General features: G+C 38.1%; 1 non-coding gene across 1 annotated transcript; it reads left to right on the top strand.

Annotated features, from left to right (window-relative positions):
- Positions 1–13,901: 13,901 nt before the first annotated feature.
- LOC141722245 (small nucleolar RNA R71) lies at positions 13,902–14,008 on the top strand. The gene has a single exon (XR_012575266.1). It is a non-coding gene; the product is annotated as a small nucleolar RNA R71 (small nucleolar RNA).
- The last annotated feature ends 12,045 nt before the right edge of the window (positions 14,009–26,053 follow it).

The raw sequence follows: 26,053 nt of genomic DNA, 5'->3' as shown, positions 1-26,053 counted from the left end.
AAGTTATCATTGATAGACTAAGTAAGTAGAGTATCTACCTATTGAATATTTACTCCTTCTTATCAATAGAGAGTCGTATTACTATATGAGGAAGGTTGCGGTGCGAGCATAGAATCCTAGTAACGGTGATATATAGAATGAGATCCCAGATTCGATTTTCGATGTCGAGGGAGTTTCAAAGGTAATTGTGTATAAGCTCGAGGAAGAGCATGGGTCCATAGAATGATGGACGGGATAGCGAAAATATTTAGGCATGTGAAATACGATGCTATAATACTTATATGTTTTGTTCTCCTATGACAAACCTCTATAGTTCAGAGGTAGGTTCCAAGCCAGATATTTTGTGGCAGTATTTTTTTTTTCATATATACAATTCTCTTCAGTTCGTTCTTTTCTCTTCTTTTCATTTCATATAAACTAAGAAGAACAACCCTTCCAGAAGGGGAGGTATTGTCGAATGACTATCTATCTTTGTGATAGAAGCCTAGTAGGATACCACATGTTATTTAATTGCTTGTCAAGTACTAAAGGCTGGCCACCTTCTGTACTAACTATGCAATAGAACAAGTGTTCATGATCATAGTGATCTCTCAACAAATTCCTTTACTTTTATATGATTGATCAAACTTTGGGAAATAGAAACAGCTGGAAAAAGGAGTAATAAAGTTACAGTGGTATTCAGAATGGAAACACATTCGTGATACTAAGGTTGACATGGGTATTAAAATGTTATAGAACGCTAACGAGCCAAAGGTATAACCAGTATAATATTAGGAACGGAAGGTGATAGCGATTACGAACTGGAAAAGAATGGGTATTGAGAAGCAAAAGCTCTAATGCTAAAAGCTATAATGAGAGACTGTGCAATAGACTTGAAAGAAATTGGAATGATCACTTAACACGGGTTGAGTTTTCTTACGACAATAGATCATATGTCAGTATTGAGGTATCACCTTATGAGATCCTTGAGGGAAGACAATGTCGATCTCCCTTATGTTAGGATAAAGTTGTAGAGCGCAAGATGCTCGGACCCGCAGTAGTCCAAAGGATCAAGGATATAATAGATTTTAATTAGAGGACGGCTGGTAGTAGCCCAAGATGGGAACACGAAGTATGTTGATTTGACACGAAAGGACAAGGAATAGGAAGTAGGGGACCTAGTGTTGTTATAGGTATTCCCTTGGAAGGGGTTAATGAGATTTGGAAAGAAAGGAAAACTAAGCCCAAGATACATTGGACCTTTTGAGATACTAAGACGGATTGGGAAGTTGGCTTACGAGCTAGCCTTACCCCCGAACCTGCAACAAGTTCATAACGTGTTCCACGTATCAATGTTAAGAAAGTGTAATTCGGGTGCCAGATAAATAGGGGCATATGAGCGCATAGACATGCAACCCGATGTAACCTATATGGAGCAACCAGGAAGGGTTATAGAGTGAAAAGGAACAAGTGCTTAGGAGAAGGGTTATCAAACTAGGCAGAGTTTGGTGGTAGGACCACAATGTGGGAAAATTTACTCGAGAGTTAGAAAGTGCAATGTTAAAAAAGTATCCCTATTCATTTTCTATCTGATTCCGGGACGGAATCCTTTTAAGGAGGGGAGACTGTAATAACCCCAATTTTTGGAAAATTTTTGAAACCCTTATGAAGAGTGTTTTTGCTGAATGAGAAAACTTTTCATGCCACACTAGGTAGGGGTTCTTTTATGGATATTCTGAGATTTTATTAGTACTCTATATGGTATATAAGTGTATGCAAAGATCATCAGAATCCAATTCCGAACACTTTGATTTTTCCCGAAAATCCAATAGATACGGAAAGAATTGAGTATAAGGTAACAGGATAAAAGGATTTAAATTAAAGGATTATAATAGAGGATCATAAAAAGGAATATAATGTATTGAGAAAGGTTAAGGGAACCTAAGTAATAAGATCCCGGGTATGATCCCTCAAACGATAAACGAAAACGAAAGTTAAGGGAACCGTATAACAGATCAGCGGTCATTAGACAAATAATTAGGAAGTTAATCAAAGAGATTAGAGGGGATGATGTCATCCAACCAATGGGAAGAGGACAAAGAGGGAAGGATGACACCACATGATGACATAAGCATGACATAGGAGGGAAGGAGGTGTGGTTGGCTATTAACCACACAATTTGCAAGGTTAATAAAGTAATTAACCAAAATCAAAACAAAACTACAACCAACCAAAAGCAAAACAAAGCAAAACACAAAAATCTCTCTTTCTTCTACATCATGCTCTCGGCTTCTTTCTTAAAAAATGAAGATCCAAGCTCCACCACTTACTATTTAGCAAGGTAATTATCTAAGCTTCCCCATGGATAGTTACATACTTCCTATAAGTTTAAGCTTCTAATTCCAAGCCAATATTTTTCTATAAATCATGGAAGAAGATGGTGAATAGTGTTTTTCAAGAACTAAAGTTTGTGTTCTTGAAGTTTTGTTTAGATTAAGCTTGGATAAGGACTTTAAGGGTGATTCCAAGCCATTCTCTTGATTCTCCACTCTCCAAGGAAGGTATAAACTACAAACCCTAGCTTTAGTTTTGAGTAATTAGGAATGAATATGATTGATATAGTATATGTGAAGCATGATGCTTGATTGTTTGAAGTTTGGTTGAGTTTGTAGAGATTAGTTGGTTTTGTGGTGTTTTTGGAGTTGTAAATCTTGTTAATTAGTTAAAGAACCTAAGTAAAGCTTTTAGTTCATGTGGGGAATAAGTATAAATTGTTAATGTGGATTTGTTGGGGCTGTTATGATGTGGTTTGGATGGATGTTGGTTGTATGATTGATTTGAGGTTGAATTGTGGTTGGTTTTGAATGGTTTAAATTTGGGAAATCACGTAAACATAGCCGTCGTAACGTCCGGTTTTCTTTAGACTGTTTTTGTGCATAACATTAGGACCCGAGAACACCCTGCTAGATTATGACCATTGCCATGTCTAGATAGCTCGTGTTACGAGCTTCGTTTTGATATGTAGTTCGTTCGATTCCGATGTACGGTTTAGGAGAAACGACCGTTTCAAGTAACGGCGTTTCGTGAACGAAACATTTCCCCTCGCCTTACTTTGAAATAATTAATGTATGAAACAATTATGGTAAGAGTGTTAGGCAGTTGGTAAGACACTCGCGAAGGAATCGCTTTAAAACTCGTAATGGTTAATTTATTAAAAATGGTGGAGCCGAGGGTACTCGAGTGACTTAAGAGAATCAGTAAGCGCAAAACGATCGTTAGAGTCTGAGTTGGTTAGAGTATAGATTTACAAGTGACTTTGGTTTAATTCCAACTTACTTGTTGTTTATAGGTTACCAGACTCGTCCCGAGCCATTCGTAACCCCCAGTCGCTCAGGCAAGTTTTCTACCCGTTATACTGTTGTTGTGATGTATATATGTATATGCATTATCTTGCGATAGATGCATGTTGGTTAATTAGCAAATGTTGCGATATATTGAAGCATGCTGATACGGTATATATATATGCATGCCTGTTTCGTATTTTTGCCAAATATATCTGTTGGTTCAGTTGATAATACCTATGCTAGAGAATAGCCGTAATTTGCATATACCCTTAGTATAGGGACCCAAAGGTGAAAACATTTTCTACAATCGGGAGTCGAGGATCCCGAGTAGATTTATATATATATATATATATATATATATATATATGGTTATAGTTTTCAAAACTATTAATCGAATAAGGTTTATTCGATAACTTTATTTTATTATTGAATATTATTTCGAATATTCATCCGAGGACTTATGACTCCTTTATTTTATTATTGAATATTATTTCGAATATTCATCCCAGGACTTATGACTCCTTTATTTTATTAATGAATATTATTTCGAATATTCATTCCAGGGCTTATGACTCAGTTTATATTATTTAATGATTATTAATTGGATAGTCATTTGAGGATGTATTGACTCTTTTATTGTATTTAATCAATATTATTTATAATATTCATTCGAGGTATTATGACTCTCCTTATTATTTAATAATATTCTTTATTTTATTAAAGAATAATGTTTCGATAATCAAACTTATTTTCGATTATTCAAATAAAGATAGTACTTTCGTATAAGTATATCTTTGGTTAATTAATACTCATTTTAAGTATAAGTCTTACAACTTCTACTTCAATTATTTGTATAAAGATTATTCTTTATGGGAATATTATTTAAATAATAATATTCAGACATTTTCTAAAAATATTGGGACTGATTTACTTCATCAAATCAGCATTACTCCAAACACTCTTTAAAGTATTTTCGAGTCTTCAAAATGATTTTTAAAAGTTAGAGCGGATCCCAAAACTCATTTTTATATTTAAGATCTTCCTTTTTAAGGGGATTTAAATACTCGCTCAAAACCTGAGGGATCCAGCTCTATGGTATATTTTATATTCATAACAAGGTTGCAGTTTTGGTAAATGAATTGATTACTTACCCAACGTTCGGGAAGTAAGTCCATCTATTGAGTCGGCATAAGCAACATGGGCTCAGTGGGCGTCCATGATAGTGTAAGTGGCTCAGTGGGAGTCCATCAAATGCATAAGTGGCCGAGTGGCAGTCCAGCATAAGGTCCTATTGCGACCAGGGTGATGACCAGTGGGGAATTCGTCCATCTACTAGTAGAAAAGGTTACTTATTGGTATCTTTGCCTGATCAGCAAGATATCAGGTTTATGCCAAAATTCTTTCCTTTCCAAATTTATTGGATATTGCAATTCTGTTCATACTTTACATGACAGAGGTTTTCAGGAAACGTATGTATATATATAGGTGTATATATATATCGGGACTTATTGAAGTATATCATAACTTCATTTCCTTCAAAATATTTCAAAGATTGAATCTATTCAAATCTTGTCTTGTACTCTCATCTATGTGATGAACTTTTAAAACTAATTATAACTTGAACGGTGGTAGTTCAAGTAGTATTCGGAAAAGATATAAGTATATTGGAGTATCTTGTAACTTCATCTTTTAAACTTATATCTAGTAAATGATTATCTTATGCATATCAAAGATTTTCAGAAAAATGTTGAGACAAGCGTAGATATATGTGATCACCTTGCAACGATATTTTTACACAGTTATAAACTGGAACTCTGTGTATATTATGTATGGAAGAGGACTTCGAATATTTTGAAAAGTATATATGTATATATATATATACTGAATATTTTGCGACTTCATCGCATTAAGATATCAACTTGGTTCATTTCTTTTGACTAAGACTTTCATGAGTACTATGAGAAGGCTCAGATATTGTTAATCATTATACATATTATTTTGGTGGGCTTGCTGCTCACCCTTGCTTTCTTCTTTCATCACACAACAACAGATAGAAAAGATGAACAAGACCAAGCTCCCGATTCGCAAGCGATTAGGAAACGTTCCGCAGCTTTCTGGAAGCGTTGAGGACGCTGTAGCTGAGGTAGAAATTACCAATAGGCTAAGTTTTCAACTAATAATGTACCAGACTTATGTATATTATGAATTGTAATAATGGCAAAGAAATGTAAATTTATTCAGAAACCTGTTTAAGGTGCATTGGCAGATAATTGTGGAATAAAATGAATTGTGATTAATTTTTTTTTAATGTTCATCTCTGAGACTATAACGTGTGGTGTGTGTGTTTATTATGGGGTCACAGTACAGAGTAGTCGATTAATTATTAAGATTGGGTGTTATTAAGGGAAATGGAACTCGTGACAACCCAGATCCCCGACCCCGGATTTGGGGGTGTTACATAAGACGACTAAGCCCAACCAATACTAGATATCATACAATCATCACACACTAAGGTATTAAACAACTAACTAAAGAATTCCATAGTAAATCCATTACGACCCCATGATCACGATTAGCCTATGATAGCACTCATCGTCATCATGGGTTCATATGAAAACATGATAATAACACACAAGAATAATAACTAAAACTACTTATATTAAACCAGAGTACGTCACAAGAGTAAATAGGTTCAAAGTAAAGAAAACTAGCATCCAACGTTACAACGAAATAAAGAATCACAAGAAAATATGCTTCCTCTTCGTTGCGGTGTGCTAAAACGGTCTTCTTCCTTATCTCCTCGCTCTTCGATTAATACTACGATCCAACCTTTGTGAAACGTCTCTGAAATCTAGTTATATAGGAGTCCCATAATACCCATCTAACTCAGAAGTTGGAAGTTAAACATACCCAGGAGTCTAAAATATTAATTCTGATTTCCCGTCCTTGAGCGGCCGCTCAGCATTCCTGAGCGGGCGCTCAGCTTCCTGAGCGGTCGCTCAGCAGAGCTGAGCGGGCGCTCAGACCCCTTCTGGAATCTGCACTGTTTTTCTCCCGTTTCTTCGCTGCAATCTGCTCCTATCTTCCCACTTACAATGCTAAACACATGCCAAGGCTTATTATTGATGAAATCTCTCCCGAAATGTAATTAATACCCTGAAATGCACAAATACTAGAAAACGCATCAAATACACAAAGTACTTGAATTCAAGACATCAATTCAAGCCATTATAAGACATTTTAAGTGGTATAAAATGCCACTTAGCACACCCCCAAACTTAAATCGATGCTTGTCCTCAAGCGTCACAGACTCAAAAATAAAACAAAAACATGCATGAATGCAATCTATATGAAATGCAGCGATCCCCCTTACTACGACCAAACCAACCAACTTACGACATCTCAACAAATGCAATTAGGCGAATAAAGATCAATCAAACCATGCAAACTAACATACAGCCGGAAATATGGTGTGTGAAGATGCTTAACAGATATGTTTTGAAACTAGATCAATTATCATAACTCGACTATCCTCAAGGCAATCACATGATTATACGAAGAATAAAAATTCTAGGCACAAAATGACTTATAACACTTCAAGATCACTGGAGCTTATTACGGAATCAAGCTTTTATTTAACACAACAAACAAATGCTTATTTGACCGTGCAACGAGTGAGGTCCACAAAAGACTTATACAATGGCATCCATGTAGCGAGCATTAGGTTAGCGGATCCCAGACTATAGAAGCCTTAGGTCACTAGGAACAAAGTCCCCTAAGAACTTAATAACTCGAATACCAAAGAGCCCACTCGTGATCAATTGTTCATAAACTTTTTTTTTTCTCTTTTCTATTTTTTTCTTTTCTTTTTATTTTTTTCAAAATTTCTGAGCAAGTGAGTTTCGCTCCATCTTGCTCAACCCTAGACTACTCGCATAAAAATACGAGCCGGCTACTAGCCATTTGACGCCTAGCCACAATTAGCAATGAATTCCATTTTTTTCACTCCATTTTTTTCTTTTCATGCCTTTTATCACTAAGAACCTATTATAAAATTCTAAGCATAATTAATAGATTAACCTCGAAAACCATCGAACCATAACAACAATCTAGTCCTTAAGCATTCTCTAAGACTTAGTGAAATTACAAGTGTTTCTAGCATGCATATCAACCTACATGACTCAACATCACTTTAACGCTATCACTACACTCGCATCAACATCATAAATTAATCGGTAAATCAGCGCAAAAGGGATCATGGTATATGCCTGAGCTACATGACATAATAAATAAAGCTATAAATAAATAAATAAAATAAAAAAAACTTATGGAAAAAAATATGCAACTATATGAACTAAACTATCATGAATATGCAACTATATGACACACATACAAAATATTCCTTAACTACCACCCCCAAACTTAAAATCTTCACTATCCCCAGTGAAGGTAGTAGAAAGGAACACAAGGTATACCTACTTGGAGTGATAATTATCATCATCCTCACCCTCAGAGGGTGGTGTATCAGGAGGCAGATATGCAGAGTCCTCACCAAAAACTGGCCACTGAATGTCAGCTCCAAGGCCTCTAAAAGCAGTCTCAAGCGTAAGGGTGAGCTCCTGAGCAAACCTGCTCTGCGTCTCGTACATAGCATCCATCCTCCTCGACAGCCTCCTATACTGGGCATCAGCCATCCCAGCACCCTCCTGAGCTCTAGAAGAACCAGCCTCATCTCGCCTTGGCCTCGCCATGGTAGCACCATGTGCTAGACGCCCTCCTGGAAGATGATAACCCAGCCCATGCTCCTCGGGCTCCCCACCAGTCCATTCCTGCATCCCATGCAGAGTCCCGGAGTCAATAGGAGCGGCCAGCAACTGCAACTGCTCGTGAGACGGCCACTGAACTCCCACTGCTCGGTAAAGCTTTGTAACCGCGGATGCATAAGGGATGTTCATGTGCTCAGCTCCCCTCAAAAACTTCAGAATTCCTTGGTAGATGAACTCACCAAGGTCTACATAGTACTCCTCATTCAAAATTCCCCAGAACAACTGTGCTCTCTCTACTGTGACCTCATGTGCATGTGAAGTAGGCAGAATATTAGTGCAAATAAAAGCATTCCATGCACGGGCATACCTATTCATCGCGATCGCCGGAAAATGGCGATACTCATTAGTCCCAGTCTTGAAAGTCCAAACTGTGCCCGGCCTACAGAGAGTAGCACAAGTCAAGTCCAAGTCAAAATCCTCAGCAGTCTTCTCGTTCCAGTTCTCCTCCGTGGGCTTCCTCTGTTGCTGCCCAATCACACAGCGAATCGCCGCAGGGTGATAATCCACCGTCATCCCCCGAACAACAGAATACCCATTCTTTTCAGCCTTCGCGTTCGCATAGAACTCGCAAACAACGCTCATCGGAACTGCTTCAGGAGACTCACAGAAAGCAATCCAACCCTTCTCAGCAATCATATGCAACAACTCACCATCCATCCCCGATGGTAAGAACCCCCTCTCCTTCAAAATCGGCTTACCCAGAAGCCTAGTATACTCCTCCTCAGCAGCCCTATCAAACAACCGAGACCTCGCATCAGTACCCCTCGAAGAATCAGCAGTAGGGACAGTACTGCTGCTATCAATAGTCCTGGATCTCTTGGGTGCCATCGAAACTGAGAAAAAGTGTTTAAGATTGGTGTTTTTGAATATAGGAGAGAGTTAAAGGTTTGCAAGTGAATGGGGAGTATATGGAATAGGTGTATGTATATATAGGGTATAGATTAAGGTAAAATTTGATTAGGAGTGGGTTTGAGGGTTAAAAATATGGGATAATGGGGAAATAGGTCGTGGGTAATGGGACTGTGTTTTGTTTTTTTATTTTTCAGATTTTTTTTGGATTTTTATAGGACTTAAAAAAAATTTCTTCCAGTCGGGCCCTGAGCGGTCGATCAGCAAAGCTAAGCTGGCGCTCAGCAGAGCTGAGCGGGCGCTCAGGGGTCTTCTGGAAATTTTTTTCCTTTCCCTGTTTTTCTGATTTTTTTGTGGTTTTGGATAGGTTACTAACTTCTAAGGGTTTCTGTAACAACAAATCATGGGTTGCCTCTCAAAAAGCGCTTCTTTTTCGTCATTAGCTTGACGTAGTGTACCTTAATCAAGTTGACAATAAAACGACACTAACTACTTCCCGATTTGCCGTGTCCCCATAGTAATGCTTCAAACGCTGACCATTAACCTTGAATGCTTGGTCCGGATCATTCTCAAAAATCTCCACCGCTCCATGTGGAAACGCAGTTTTGACAATAAAATGTCGAGACCACCTTGATTTCAACTTCCCAGGAAAAAGTCGGAGACGAGAGTTGAATAAAAGAACTTGCTGTCCCGGCACAAATAACTTAGGATGTAACTTCCTGTCGTGCCACCTTTTCACTTTTTCCTTGTACATTTTGTTGTTCTCGTACGCTTGGAGGCGAAATTTATCAAGTTCATTTAGCTAAAGCATTCGCTTCTTTCCAGCTACATCTAGATCCAGGTTCAACTTCTTCAATGCCCAATAGGCCTTATGCTCAAGCTCCGTAGGTACATGACATCCCTTACCATACACAAGTTGGAACCGGGACATGCCAAGTGGAGTCTTATATGCTGTTCTGTAAGCCCAAACAGCTTCATCATGCTTTAAAGACCAATCCTTCCTTGACGGATAAACAACCTTTTCTAAAATGCGCTTGATCTCTCTGTTAGACACTTTCGCTTGACCATTCGTTTGCAGATGATACGCAGTAGCAACACGATGATTCACATTGTAGCGCTGCATCTTAGAAGTGAACTTACGGTTGCAGAAATGCGACCCTTCATCACTTGTGATTACTCGTGGCGTTTCAAACCTTGTGAAAATCTGCTTGTGAAGAAAATTCAACACTACCTTTGCATCATTCGTCAGTAGAGCTTTGACTTCTACCCATTTTGAGACATAATCGACTGCCCGCAAGATGTACTGATTATTGCAGGATGAGACAAAAGGCCCTATGAAATTGATTCCCCAAACATCAAAGACCTCGACTTCAAGCATCACATTTAATGGCATCTCATCCTTTCTCGTAAGATTCCCGACTCTTTGGCAACGATCACACCTTAAAACAAACTGATGAGCATCCATAAACAATGTAGGCCAGAAAAAACCTGCTTGCAGAATACGAGCTGTTATCTTCTCACCACCATAATGTCCACCATAAACTGTAGAGTGGCAGTCTCGTAATATCCCCTCCATCTCACAGAATGGGATACATCTCCTGATGATCTGGTCAGCTCCCTGTCTAAATAAATACGGTTCATCCCACATATACCACTTCACCTCATGCAGAAACTTCCTCTTTTGAGCTGTGGTCAAATTAGGAGGCATTATATTGCTGACAAGATAATTCACAATATCTGCGAACCATGGTTCTTCCTCCTGAACTGCGAACAACTGCTCATCCAGAAAAGATTCATTGATCAATGTCTTATCATGTGAAGTAGACTCAGGATTCTCCAATATAGAGAGATGGTTAGCTACTTGATTCTCAGTACCTTTTCGATCCTTGATCTCTAATTTAAATTCCTGTAGAAAGAGCACCCAACGAATGAGTCTGGGCTTTGAATCCTACTTGGAAACCAAATAGCGAATGGTCGCGTGATCAGTGAACACTGTCACCTTTGTCCCAAGCAAATAAGATCGAAATTTTTCGAAACCAAAGACTATAGCCAAGAGCTCCTTCTCAGTAGTGGTGTAGTTCATTTGAGCTCCATTTAAGGTCTTGCTAGCATAGTAGACCACATGAAAGAGATTATTCTTGCGCTGCCCAAGAACTGCTCCCACAGCATAATCATTCGCATCACACATCATTTCAAAAGGCTCTGTCCAATCAGGTGTTGTAATAACTGGTGCAGTTATCAAACTCCTCTTGAGAGTCTTGAATGCCATCAAGCATTCATCATCAAATTTGAAAGGCACATCCTTCTCGAGCAAATTGCACAACGGCTTAGATATTTTTGAAAAGTCTTTGATGAAACGCCGATAAAAACCCGCATGACCAAGAAAACTACGGATTCCCTTCACAGAAATAGTTGGTGGAAGATTTTCAATGACTCCCACCTTGGCTTTGTCCACCTCAAGACCCTTGCTAGAGACCTTATGCCCAAGAATAATTTCTTCACGCACCATAAGTGACATTTTTCCCAGTTGAGCACCAAATTAGTTTCCACACACCTTTTGAGTACTGCACGAAGATTATTCAAACATTCATCATACGAATGTCCAAAGACTGAGAAGTCGTCCATGAACACTTCGACATTATTTCCAATCATATCAGAGAATATAGCCATCATACATTTCTGAAAAGTGGTCGGTGCGCCACATAAGCCAAACGAAACTCTGCGAAAAGCAAACGTGCCAAATGGACAAGTGAAGGTAGTCTTTTCTTGATCCTCTGGTGCAATATATATCTGATTATACCCCGAATAACCATCCAGAATACAATAATACTCGTGATCGGCCAACTTGTCAAGCATCTGATCAATAAACGGAAGAGGGAAGTGATCCTTCCTCGTGGCCTTATTCAACTTTCTGTAGTCCATGCATACCCTTCATCCTGTGATTGTTCAAGTGGGGATGAGCTCGTTCTTCTCATTTTCTATCACAGTAATACCTCCTTTCTTAGGTACACATTGCACATGGCTCACCCAAGAACTATCAGAAATAGGATAAATGATTCCTGCATCCAGCCACTTCAGAATTTCTTTCTTCACCACTTCTTTTATGATAGGATTAAGTCTGTGCTATTGCTCAACAGTCGGCTTACTACCCTCCTCTAGCAGAATCTTATGCATACAGTATGAAGGGCTGATCCCTTTGATGTCTGCTATAGTCCATCCGATAGCCGCTTTGAATTCTCTCAAGATCCTTAAGAGCTTATCCTCCTCACTACCTGAAAGGTCAGATGCAATAATGACAGGTAAAGTAGATGCATCACCTAAAAAAGCATACCTCAAGTGTTCAGGCAATGGTTTAAGCTCCAAGGTAGGTGTTTCCTCAAGTGTCCTCATAGTAAGTTCACCTTTCTGTACATCTATCAAGGTACGGCCTGTAGCCAAGAAGGGTCTCCCCAAGATTATGGGGATCTTCTTATCCTCCTCGAAATCCAGAATAATAAAGTCTGCAGGAAAGAAGAGCTTATCCACCCTTACTAGCACATCCTCCACTATGCCTCATGGGTATATAATAGAATGATCAGCCAATTATAGAGACATGTAGGTGGGCTTTGGATCAGGCAAATTCAACTTTTTAAAGATAGACAACGACATCAGATTGATGCTTGCTCCAAAATCACAAAGGCACTTGTCAAAAGACAACTTGCCAATGGTACAAGGAATGGTGAAGCTACCTGGATCTTTAAGCTTTGTAGGTAACTTTTGTTGCAGCACAACACTACATTCTTCCGTTAAAGCAACGGTCTAAAGATCATCCAGTTTCACCTTCCTTGAAAGAATACTCTTCGTAAACTTCGCATAACTAGGCATTTGCTCCAGAGCCTCAGCGAAAGGTATGTTGATGTGAAGTTTCTTGAACACCTCCAGAAACTTACCAAACTGCTTATCCAGCTTTTGTTATTGCAATATCTTAGGGAAATGTGGTGGAGGATAGAGCTGTTTCTCCCCTGTATTTCCCTCAGGCAGAGTGTGTTCAATAGTAGTCTTCCTTGGTTCCGCCGCTTTCTCCTTTTGCTTAGCTTCTTCATCACCAAATTCAGCCTCTCCTACTTTTGCTTTTTCAGCATCAGCAACTTTTCCAGACCGTAAGGTAATAGCCTTGACTTGCTCTTTAGCTTCCTTCCTACCTGGCACTTCAGTATCACTGTGAAGTGTGCCAGGTTGACGATTGAGCACTGCATTGCCTATTTGACCGATCTGATTTTCCAAGGTCTTGATAGAGACCGCCTGACTTTTGTACAACAGCTTAAGTTCCTCAAAATCAGCACTAGAGGGTGGAGCTGCACCTCCTTGTTGAGGATATGATTGCCTTTGAGCATACTGCTGTGGTTGCTGGAATCTAGGTGGATTGAACTGTTTACTTACGCCTTGCTGATATGGTTGCTGAATAACATTCTGATTATTACTCCAGCTGAAATTTGGATGATTTATGTTATTATGATGATAAGTAGCTGGCACAGGCTGCTGCGGTCGCTGATAATTGTTCACATACTGAACAGATTCGTTAAAAAGAGAACACTGATCCATAGCATGAGAACCTGCACAAAGCTCACAGACCATAGCTATCTGATTGACTCCATAGGTGGCTAGAGAATCGACCTTCATAGACAGCGCTTGGAGCTGCGCTACAATAGCTATAACTACATCAACTTCCAAAATACCTGCTACCTTCCCAGGCATCATCCTTTGAGTTGGGTTTTAATGCTCATTTGCAGCCATAGTCTCAATAAGATTATAAGCCTCAGTATAGCTTTAGGCCCATAAGGCGCCTCCAGCTGCTGCATCGAGCATGGGCCGAGATTGGGCACCCAAACCATTATAGAAACCAGTGATCACCATCCAATCATGCATTCCATGATGTGGACACTTTCTCAACATCTCCTTGTAGCACTCCCAAGCTTCGCACATAGATTCTGTAGGTTGCTGCGCAAACTGAGTAAGAGCACTCCTCATAGCAGCAGTCTTCGCCATTGGATAAAACTTCACTAGAAACTTTTGCGCAAGATCTTGCCAAGTAGTGATAGACCCAGCTGGTTCAGAATGTAACCAGTCCTTAGCTTTATCCCTCAGTGAGAATGGGAAAAGCCTCAGCTTGATAGCCTCATCAGTCACATCATTATATTTGAAAGTACTGCAGATCTCGACAAAATTCCTTATGTGCATGTTGGGGTCTTCAGTCGCAGCACCTCTAAAAGAAACAGAATTTTGCACCATCTGAATAGTGCCCGACTTGATTTCAAAGGTGTTAGCCTGAATAGCCGGATGAAGAATGGTAGACTGAATGTCATCAATTTTGGGCCGAGAAAAGTCCATAAGAGCTGGATCTGCCGGAACAATACGATCACCCATGATTACTGGCTCTTTATGCTCACTTCCTGAATCCGAATCTTCAAAATCTATCTTCTCTGGAATATCAAGAACTTCGTCTGTCTCCTCAGCCGTGTCTAAAGTCCTCCTGCGATTACGAGAACGTGTTTGCATAAACGCTCGCTAAAGTACCTGAAACACAACCAGAAACAACAAGTAACACGTCTTAATCACGGAGTCCTAATGACCAATGATGGTAAGTACATAAACTAAACAATAACGTCGAGTCCCCAGCAGCGGAGCCAAAAACTTGTTAGGGCGAAAACACACGCTAATAACACACGCAAGTATATGCGTTCGCAAGTAATATAGAATACTTTCTAGTTCGTTCCCATAGAGACTCAGACTAATTATGTTCAATTACACTCACTCACCAATGTATCATTACTTCTCAATGTTAAAACTATAACACTTAGATTTGATTAACTAATTATTAACTACAATTAACTACGAGAATTAAGCACTTAATTAACACTTGAATTAACAATATTAAAACACTCATGAGATCATAACTTCATTACTACTTCCTTCAATAGTCATTGTTATTACCCTTAGCATGCAACAGTAATGATATTAATCGAATAACACGAAACTGATAAAAGCCAACTTTCATTGTACTAATACCATTCCACCAAGCATCCACAATTAAGATAGAAGTTGAATAGGCATCAATTATGTTGAGTCCCTATATGTCAACAGAAATTGACAACATAACGATTTAAGCACAAGTTATTCCTTTTGATTACACAAGGCGAATAAAATGGTTACAGTTATCCACTAATCATGCATACTCGTACATGAACCTATGCTAGCATGGCAAGTTCTAAATCTCAAGATCCACCGTCGCTTCAAAAGAGATTAACACCCTATCTTATATGTTCGCGACGCACATAAGACGACTAAGCCTAACCAATACTATATATCATACAATCATCACACACTAAGGTATTAAACAACTAACTAAAGAATTCCATAGTAAATCCATTACGACCCCATGATCACGATTAGCCCGTGATAGCACTCATCGTCATCATGGGTTCATATGAAAACATGATAATAACACACAAGAATAATAACTAAAACTACTTATATTAAACCAGAGTACGTCACAAGAGTAAATAGGTTCAAAATAAAGAAAACTAGCATCCAACGTTACAACGAAATAAAGAATCACAAGAAAATATGCTTCCTCTTCGTTGCGGTGTGCTAAAACGGTCTTCTTCCTTATCTCCTCTCTCTTCGATTAATACTACGATCCAACCTTTGTGAAACGTCTCTGAAATCTACTTATATAGGAGTCCCATAATACCCATCTAACTCAGAAGTTGGAAGTTAAACATACCCAGGAGTCTAAAATATTAATTCTGATTTCCCGTCCCTGAGCGGCCGCTCAGCATTCCTGAGCGGGCGCTCAGACCCCTTCTGGAATCTGCACTGTTTTTCTCCCGTTTCTTCGCTGCAATCTGCTCCTATCTTCCCACTTACAATGCTAAACACATGCCAAGGCTTATTACTGATGAAATCTCTCCCGAAATTTAATTAATACCCTGAAATGCACAAACACTATAAAAACGCATCAAATACACAAAATACTTAAATTCAAGGCATCAATTTAAGCCATTATAAGATGTTTTAAGTGGTATAAAATGCCACTTATCACATACAACTCTACTGATAAGACCATCACACTCACTATTAAAGGTAAGGAATTCCGTATAAATAATGATGTTATTAAAGCATGTTTCAAAATTCTTGATAATATTGTGACCTAACCACACACAGATACTGATATTGTTAATATGCTTAATTCCATGAACTATGCAATCTCTACTTCTAAGTTAAGTGATATTAGGAGGTTGGGTCTTAGGAAAAAATGGAGTTTCATGTGTGATGTAGTTACCAAGGTCTTTTCTGGTAAAATCAGTAATTTTGATTCTGTCAATATTTCTATGCTTAACATGCTTTACATGCTATTTACAGATAAGTTCTTTAATTTTAGTGATCTTGTTTTGTTTGAGTTGGGGTTCAAATTAGGGGAGTTAAAGAAGAGGGGTAAAAATGTTTACTTTGCTAGATTTTTCATGATGCTAGCTAACCACCTCTCTGAGGAAATTGTGCTTGAGAACCCAAACAACAAATAAGATTGTTGGGTTCAAGAGAGAAGAATTAATGCAGATTTAAACAGGATAAACCATCATAAGGAGGTGCCACTCTTCTATTTCCCTGTAATGGAAGCACCTCAGGTAAGTGAGGTAAGTTCATCTGTCCCCACTCTTCCAACCTCATATATTTCTTTGAATTCTAGTGTAGCTATGGAAACTGTGTCAATGACTCAACAATTGCCTACCCAAGCTACTAAACCATCAAAAATTTCAAAATCCAAATCAAAGAAAGCCCCCTCTGGTATCTCTCAAAAGATGCCAGTTGTAAAATCCACCAAACCCAAAGAGGGGAGTGTGAAGGTGGGTAAGGTAGGTGAGGGACAGGGTGAACATAAAAGAAACCCTAAGGATAAGGTTGGAGAGGTGAGTGTTTCCCAGCCTAGCCACACTGCAGTTTCCCAACAAACTGCAGTGCTTAAAAGGGATAAAAGCTCATTTCTAGCTGCATCCTCCCAAAAGGATGTGGCTATTGAACAAAGCTCTCAGCCAAGAGCACAGGCCAAAAGGGTAAGGGACACTAGCTCACCCCAAACTTATGCCAGAAAGAAGAAATAAAAAACCTTTGGGGATGCACAGGGTTCACACACTGTGCAAACTGGTGCTAAAGACACAGTCACTGCACCTTCTCAAATTCAGTTTGATGTGGATCCAATAAACGTGGAGTCAGAGCCAAAATCTTTAGTTATAGAAGCACCTCACACACCAAATTCTCCTATAAACTCTCTAGATGTGGATATGATCAACACATCAATTCCTGATTCCCCTTCTTTAACTCTGTTGGGGAAGCCAAAATCTAATGCAAGTGAGCATCATCTTTTAGATGATTTGTTGGCTCACCTGCCAATTCTTTCAGGTACTGTTGAAACATCTGTGCCCAAAATCTCATCAATCTGCACAGAGTTCACAATAGTTTCAATTCCAAGTTCACTAATTTTACTCTCTCGATGGAAATTGCTCATCCGTCGAGTAGTAATTGTATCCCGACGGATAAGCTTAACAGCAGTTATCCGTCAGATAGTTAAACTGCTAACCCGACGGATATCCCTTATCCTTCAAGTGTCTCTGCACAACTTAAAAATTCATCAATTATCTCAAGTGCAGAAGACTTAGTGGTAGTACAGTCACTCTTAGGATTGAGGGAAGAGAGTGTTATGAGTGAGAGTCTTGGTTGCTCCCAGGAAAAAGGGGAGGAAAAGAGTGAAAATAGGCAATCCAGTTCTTCAGGATTGGAAAAAGAGAGTGAGAGGAGTCCCACCTTAGATGGTGAAGGTGAGGGTATGAGGGTGGGGAGCCAAGGTGAGACCTTGATGCAACAAAAGAGAGCACATGAGAGAAATGCAGGTACAGGAGCTATAAGGATGGATGTCATTGCAAGTGAGTTAATGGATGTCCAGGATGCAGATAGGGAGGGACTATCTCAGCAAGCTCAAGTTGTTATAGATTCCACCTTCCTTGATGCTGAGACATTTACTCACCCTGTTCCAGCTTATCAACTTCTAGCTGAACAGGGCAATGACAATGTAGAAAGGATGCTCAACTTGGTGCACACCACACAGTCAATGCTAAGGATGCCATCACAGCTTTGCCCTCTACAGCTGGTGATGTTGATTATGAGACTGGTGGTTCATAAGATTTCTTTGGAGATGAAGGTGGAGATAGTGAAGAAGAGCCATTGGACATAGGGGGAGAAGTAGGTTCTAGCTCAAGATCAGGCATGCCATCATGGGCATTTTCAAAGCATTATGATGAACACTACTTCAAGACAACCCTGATTTAACTCATAAATTAGACAAATTCTGCTCTTCAAACCACCACAAATGCCAACACCAAGAAGCTCCTTCAAGCCCATCTTGCTTCTCTGCAACTATAACAAATTCAAGGCTTCCAATATGCTAGAGATGTTAACACCATCAAAGGAGATATTGATGAGATGAAGAAGGCTATTTCTGACAAAATGGACTCTAAGCTTCCAGAAGCCATAATACTTGATATTAAGAGACAGCTTAGGAAAAATTCTGATCTTGCCACAAAGATAGATGCCTTGGATACCAGGATGACAGCTATGGAAGCATCTCTTACAGCAATTCATCTGCATCAAGCTCAACAGACAGACTTGCTTCAGAAACTGGTGGCTGCACAAACCTCCTCCTCTACTCAACTTGATGATAACAAAAATGGGGAGAAAGGACCAAGTGAGGGGGAGAAAAAACTTAACTTTCAAATCAGTAAAGTAATTGTGCCTATAATTGCTTTCACCAACAGACAGCATTGATCTGATAAATGAAGCAGCAGCCAATATAAGAGCAGCTAAAAAGAAATAGTTGAGTCCAATCAACTGGGAGAAAATTGATGAGGACATTCAAAAGAAGTTTGGGCTAGTAAAGAAGCCAGAAAATTCAGCCATTCATCACTCTCAAGTCAGGGAAATATCTGTGAATGAAATGAGCATGAACTATCTGGAAAGGGGACAACCATCCTGCATCAAATCTCCAAAGGCTGAAATAATTCTGAATCCAAGGGTGAAATATCCAAAATAGTCATTAAAGAACCCTTTAGATACAGTGTATGAGACACCTAAGCCTGATGAGAAGAAACTGTTGTCAAGGTCAATTGCCTTCTACAAGGATCCAGCTAATTCAGCCTTAAAAAGGAGAATTGCTAAAGTTTTCAGGAATGAGAAAGAAATTTGTGTGGTGGCTGGACATCCTCAATTTGCTCAAGCAAAGAGAGAAGAAAAGGCAAGATTGAAGCAAGAAAAGAAGCAAGCTGCTCTAGATGCTAAAAAGGCTAAATAAAAGAAAGAGCAAGCTGTTATCTTGGCCAGGCTACAAGCTGTGAAACTAAAACAACAAATTCCTGCTCAGCCATCTGAAATCACTAAATCTCAAGATCCAAAGAAGCAAGTTGAACCACAACAGAAGATACCTAAAAGATACAAGGAATTGGCCAAAAGAACCAAAAGGAAATTGGACTTTGTTGATAAGGAATTGGAGGATCAGTTTTCCAAGGAATCCACTCCAACTACAACTCAAGCATCAAAACCCTCTGTGGTATTTGAAGACATTAAAGTGGTGGATCCTTACAGGAACATTCATGGTGAACCTATTGTGCCTAAGGATGAACCAATAGACTGGGAGAGTCTACCAATTCCTGACTTCAATTTGCCAGTCCTTAGCAAGCCAAAAAGAACAAAGTCAAGAGCAGTCAAGAAAGTGAAGTTGTCACCTCTCAAATCCAAATCTCTAACTAAAGCACAATCCAAAGTCAACAAGGGAGATTACATGTACTTGTGTGACATCAAGGAATTCTCTGATCTAAATCTCTATTTAGATGAACTAGATGAAGTGAGAGGAATTGATGCATACAGAAACCTACCTGAAAGGTTAGTGTTCAAGTACAAGGGAGGAAAGGAGATTCAATGGCCACTTCACAGGATCCTTCAAGAAAGCCAAGGTGTACTGATTAAGGTTTATTCATCTTTCAAGAAGAACTTTGGGTTCAATGTTACTGTAAGAAGATTAGTTCTGAAGAAGATTGAAGAACTAAGGAGTGTTAGAGCTAAAGATGCACTCCCAAAGACTCTAATCATTCCTTACATAGGGAGAAGAGTGCATCTAAGGCCCTATTGGCTGATGGAGTTCATGGATGACAAAGAAGTGAGAAGATTTTTCAGATTAGAAGACCAATTGAGCATCTCTAGCAATCAGACTCTCTTGAAAATGTAAGAAAAGCTAAATCCCTCAGAATCTGATGAACTGGAATTTCACAGACAGTTCCAAAATCAGATAGAAGAAAACAATAGAAAGCTTGGAAAGAGATCCAGATCTTCAAGGAAATAGATTAATTTGCTCAGGCTAGAGGAGCACCTTTAAAATGACTGTGAGAAAATCTTTGTACATTTTGTTAATTGAAGCACTTTACAGTTTTATCTATTTACTTTCAAAGTTGTATTTTTTAGGGTGTTTTGTTATCATCAAGTTTCTCTTAATTTATGGCTACAATTCCAGTAGACATAAATTGGGGGAGATTGTTGTGGATATGCTGTGAACTTGATGATTTCATTAACAAAACATCTTGGTAGATTTTACTTAGTGAAAAATGTAGCACTCGACGAATAAGGATTATAGTCCCGACGGATGACTCAATATAGTCCCGACAGATGATGATTTATTATCCATCGAGTGAGTAGCTTGTGTAACAATAAGTCTGTAGCACATTTCTGCATACATATTTTTTAGATTCTGTAGTAGTACTCAAGTCATGTTGACTTTAACTAGATATGCATAATAGGTTGATTAATTGTACATAGATGATGTCTTGTAATTCTGCATAAATGAAATGAAGTCAAGTGCCAGATAGCTACCCGACGGATAAACAACAATGCCACTCGATGAATGATCAACAAGGCAACTCGGCGGACGATCATGAACCCGACGGATAAAGAATTCAAACATCTGTTGACAGTGACAACACAGTCACATGCGTCGGGTGTATGCAAATAGAATGTGGAAGCCTATTCAACTGGGTTTTAGAGAACAAAGAAGCATTGCCATTTCCATGCTATTATGAATATATTCAAAGATGCTGGAATAGAGTAATGAAGTAACACAGTATTAGACTTGATAGTTTTTGTTTTATTATCTTGTCTTATTACTTTGTAATCTTGGTGTTATGTAAACCAAGAAGTAGAAAATAGAACAATAAGCAAATGAGCAAGATTATTATTCTCAGAGAAACATCTATAAGCTGTATTCTTAGCATTTCTCTATAAACTTAGTTGTTCAAATTTGTAAGCAGCTGTGAGCTAATTGCAACACAGAGTTATCTTGATATAATATATATCTCTGGTGGATACATTCAAATCCACCAGAAAGTTTTTAAAGACTTGTGTTCTTAATTACTTGTGTCTTGATTCATTCCAAGATATTATTCCGTAGTTTGCAAATCAATTCACACAGTTATATATTATTAAGATAAAACATTTTATATCTTTGTGAAAAAAGTTTCAAGAATTCCATTCAACCCCCCTTCTGTAATTCTTGTTGCATTGTTAGGGACTAACAATTCTTCTTACCTTAAAGTCAGGATGATTGTTGACTTGCCTTATGTGATTGATGATGATTTCACTAGCTTCATTTTTGGACTTTAGAAAATATGTCCAAGAGAACTTTGAGAAATCATCCACAATTAGTAGGAAAAATCATTTTCTTGAGAGAGACAACACATTGGCTAGTCCAAACAAATCCATGTGCAACAATTGCAAAGGTTCTTTAATTGTTGAATCAAGCTTCTTTCTGAATGAGGCTTTGATCTGCTTTTCTTTCTGGCAGGCATCACACAATCCATCCTTAGTAAATCCACTTGAGGAATATCTCTAACCAATTCTTTCTTGACAAGTTCATTCATGGTCTTGAAGTTTAGATGGGACAATTTCTTATGTCATAGCCAACTTTCATCTTGACTTGCTTTGCCGAGAATACAAATTACTGATTCTGCATTTGATGAGTTGAAATCAGCTAAGTACACATTTCCTTTTCTTACTCCAGTGAGAACCACTTTGTTGATCCTTTTGTTTGTCACAACACAGGCTTCTGAATTGAAAGTAACTGAGTTGCCCTTATTATAAAGCTGGTGATACTCAACAAATTATGCTTGAGACCATCCACTAGGGCAACTTCTTCAATGATATGACAATATCTTTTGAGATCAAGCCATATCCCATAGTATAACCTTTGTTGTCATCTCCAAAAGTAATACTTGGGCCAGCTCTTTCCTTGAACTCAGTGAGCAGGGTAGAATCTCCAGTCATGGGCCTTGAGCAACCACTATCCAGATACCAAAGATTCTTTCTGTTTCCCTACACACATCAAAATCAAATCAAGTTGATTTTGGTACCCAAGTTTCCTTGGGTCCTGCCTTGTTAGCTTTCTTCTTTGGTTTCTTATGTTTGATCTCATTTGACTTGGGAATTTCTAATTCATCCTTAGTCATTTGAGTTGGACCTTTAAAACTCATTAAAACAGAATTATCATGCACATTTTGATTAACAGTAAATGCATGCTATTTGCAAACATGTTATTCCATTAAGGCATGCTAAATGGCATTTGAGGCATACTAAATGCAGCATAATAAGGATTAGGGGCAAATGGCATATTAGCAAATTGTGCATTCATATTCTGAGTAGACATAGCATTCATAGGCATGGTAGGCATGGCAGTAATGTTGGGAATAGAAGAGGATGCAGACATGGGAGTAGGCATGGCAAGCTTGCAATTAACAGACAAATGATTAATACTACCATATTTAACATAGATTTTTCTTGGTGCATATTTATCAGGTGTGTAGTTGTTATGTTTGTTAATTCCTAATTTCCCCTTTCTATTGTTCTTCTTTTTAGTTTCTGTTTTAACCTGAATCTTTTCTAATCTTTCATTCAATTGCTTGATATACAGATGACCAACATTTACTTTCTTTTCTTTTCTAGCTTGACTTGATTCTCCTGGAATAAAGTTCTTAGAAACTGATCCATATTTCTCATTCAACTTGGCTAGCTTAGCTTTGCTAACTGGTTTACTCACAGTCGACGGATGTGGCTCCTTGTCACTCGACGGATAATCCTTTTGATTATCCGACAGATGATTTTCATCATCCGTCGAGTCCACCTCTGTAAACAATCCTTCAACCAAATTGGACTCAAGCTTCTCTTTACTCTTCTTCCAGGCTGCATTACAAAATGACTCAATACCATGAACTTTAGTGATTTGAGCGTGAACATCTCTAGATGATTTCCATGCCTTCATCACTTCCTGTTCTCGTTCAAGCTACTTCTTTAAAATCTCTTCTTTTTTCAAGGACTCAGTTAACTCATCCTTAGCAATCTTACATTCAATTCTCAATTTTTCAAATTCAATGAACTAAGACTCTAACACATTATTCCTCTCACTTAAAAATAAATTGTTTTCTTTAATTTTAGCATTTTCCTTAGTGAGGGACTTAAGTGTAACACGCAGGTGATATAATTCTATGGACATGTCATTTATTGCATCATTACACTCATCTTTAGAAAAATATGCTACATTAGTAGTGATTACCTGATTACTTGAAGAACTTGTTTCTGTTTCATCAGATTTGGCCATTAGGGCTAGATTGACATAGCTTGTTTCTTTATCTTCATCCAATCCATCTACAACCCAGTCATTATCCTGTGTGATGAAAGCCCTTTCCTTTAATTTGAGCAACTCAAAGTATTTGTGTTTATAATCAACAGGCTCAAACTTCTTTTTGCTGGAATCTGACTTTCAACATTCACTAGCAAAATGACCTGCCCAGCCACATTTGAAACACTTGAATTTTGACTTATCAGCCATGTTTCTGTTTGGCTTAGCTGCTCTAAAATTCTTCTTGAATTTGAGCTTGGCAAATCTTTTGGATAAGCATTGTTAGTCCCTTAACAATGTAACAAGAATTACAAAAGGGGGGTTGAATGGAATTCTTGAAACTTTTTCTTGAATAAAAATGTTCTAACTCATATAAGTGTGAATTGATTAACAGAATGCAGAATAGTTACTTGAAATGAATCAAAACACAAGTAATTAAAAACAAGAGTCTTTAAAAACTTTCTGGTGGATTTGAATGATTCCACCAGAGATATATAATATATATCGAGAGAAATCTGTATGCAAAAAGCTCACAGCTGCTTACAAAATGATAACGACTAAGAATGAGAGAAATGCTAAGAATGCAGCTTACAAATTTTTCTCTCTTGGTTGCTTAGTTCCTTAGTTACTAATCTATTTGCTGCTTCTTGGTTTATATATCATTAAGATTACAAAGCAATAAGACAAGATAATAAAACAAAAACTATCAAGTCTAATACAATGCTACTTCATTACTCTATTCCATCATCTTTGAATATCTTCATAATAGCATGGAAATGGCAATGCTTCTTTGTTCTCGAAAACCCAGTTTAATAGGCTACCACATTCCATTTTCATACACTCGACGCATGTGACTGTGTTGTCACTGTCAACAGATATTTGAATTCTTTATCTGTCGGGTTCATGATCATTTGTCGAGTTAATGATCATCCGTCGAGTTAATGATCATCTGTCAGGTTGTTGATCATCGGTCGAATTCATTGTTGTTTATCCTTCGGGTAGCAATCAGGCACTTGACTTCATATCATTTATGCAGAATTACAAGACATCACCTATGTATAATTAATCAACCTATTCTGCATATATAGTTAAAGTCAACATGACTTAAATACTACTACAGATTCTAAATAATGTGTATGCGGAAACGTGCTATAAACTTATTGTTACATAAGCTACTCACTCGATGGATAAGAAATCATCATCCGTCGGGAGTATATTGAGTCATCCGTCGGGACTATAATCCTTATCCGTCGAGTGCTACAAATTCACTAAGTAAAATCTACCAAGGTATTTTGTTCATGAAATCATCAAGTACACAACATATACACAACAATCTCCCCCAATTTATGTCTACTGGAATTGTAGCCATAAATTAAGAGATACTTGATGATAACAAAACACCCTAAAAATACAACTTTAAAAGAAAGTAGATAATACTGAAAAGTGCTTCAATTAACAAAATGTACGAAGTTTTGCTCACAGTCATTTTCAAGATGCTCCTCTAGCCTGAGCAGATTTATCTAGTTCCTTGAAGGTCTGGATCTCTTTCCAAGCTTTCTGTTGTTTTCTTCAATCTGATTTTGAAGCTGTCTGTGGAATTCCAGTTCATCAGATTCTGAGAGATTAAGCTTTTCTTGCATTTTCAAGAGAGTCTCTATAAGAATCCTGATTTTTGTAATATTTTAAAACTTTAGTGAATAGTAACTGGAACTAATTATGTAGTACGTATGGAGTTCATCACAAATATGAATAGTGGAATTTTGGAAATCCAAGATCATATTCTTGTTTATCGAGGAAAATAAGTGAATGTAAAAGCCGTCGGAATTCGAAGATTCACGATTTTACTACGTATTTTTGTATCCATAAGGAATGACGTAGAATCGGAAATACTACGTGAAATAAATATTATATCAAGGATTTTCTATGATCAATAGAAAGGAATAGAATTGGTTAAAGGATTATAAGCAATAAAAACAATTCACTACGAAATGAAATGTTATACGATTAAACTATCGGAATGGAATAACAATCACGTGTACGATAAATAATCGAATGAGAAATTAATTCCATGCAAGTTGGCCATGAAAAACCAAGCTAACTATTAGTTAGGAGATGTAACTAGGGAATTAGAAGCTAACTAGAATAGTTAGTGGAATAGTAAGTGAATAGTTAGTGAATAGTAATTGGGAGACAAGAAGGTACAAGGCCATACCTCCCCATTTCTACTCATCTAAATTTTCAACCAAGCCATTATTTTGCTGATTATTATGCCCATATAAACACCCCATTAAAATCATCTTATACACTCCACCACT

The sequence above is a fragment of the Apium graveolens genome, chromosome 4 (assembly GCF_009905375.1).
Source record: "Apium graveolens cultivar Ventura chromosome 4, ASM990537v1, whole genome shotgun sequence".
In the NCBI taxonomy this organism is placed as follows: domain Eukaryota; kingdom Viridiplantae; phylum Streptophyta; class Magnoliopsida; order Apiales; family Apiaceae; genus Apium; species Apium graveolens.
This window is presented reverse-complemented; position numbering and strand designations above follow the sequence as displayed.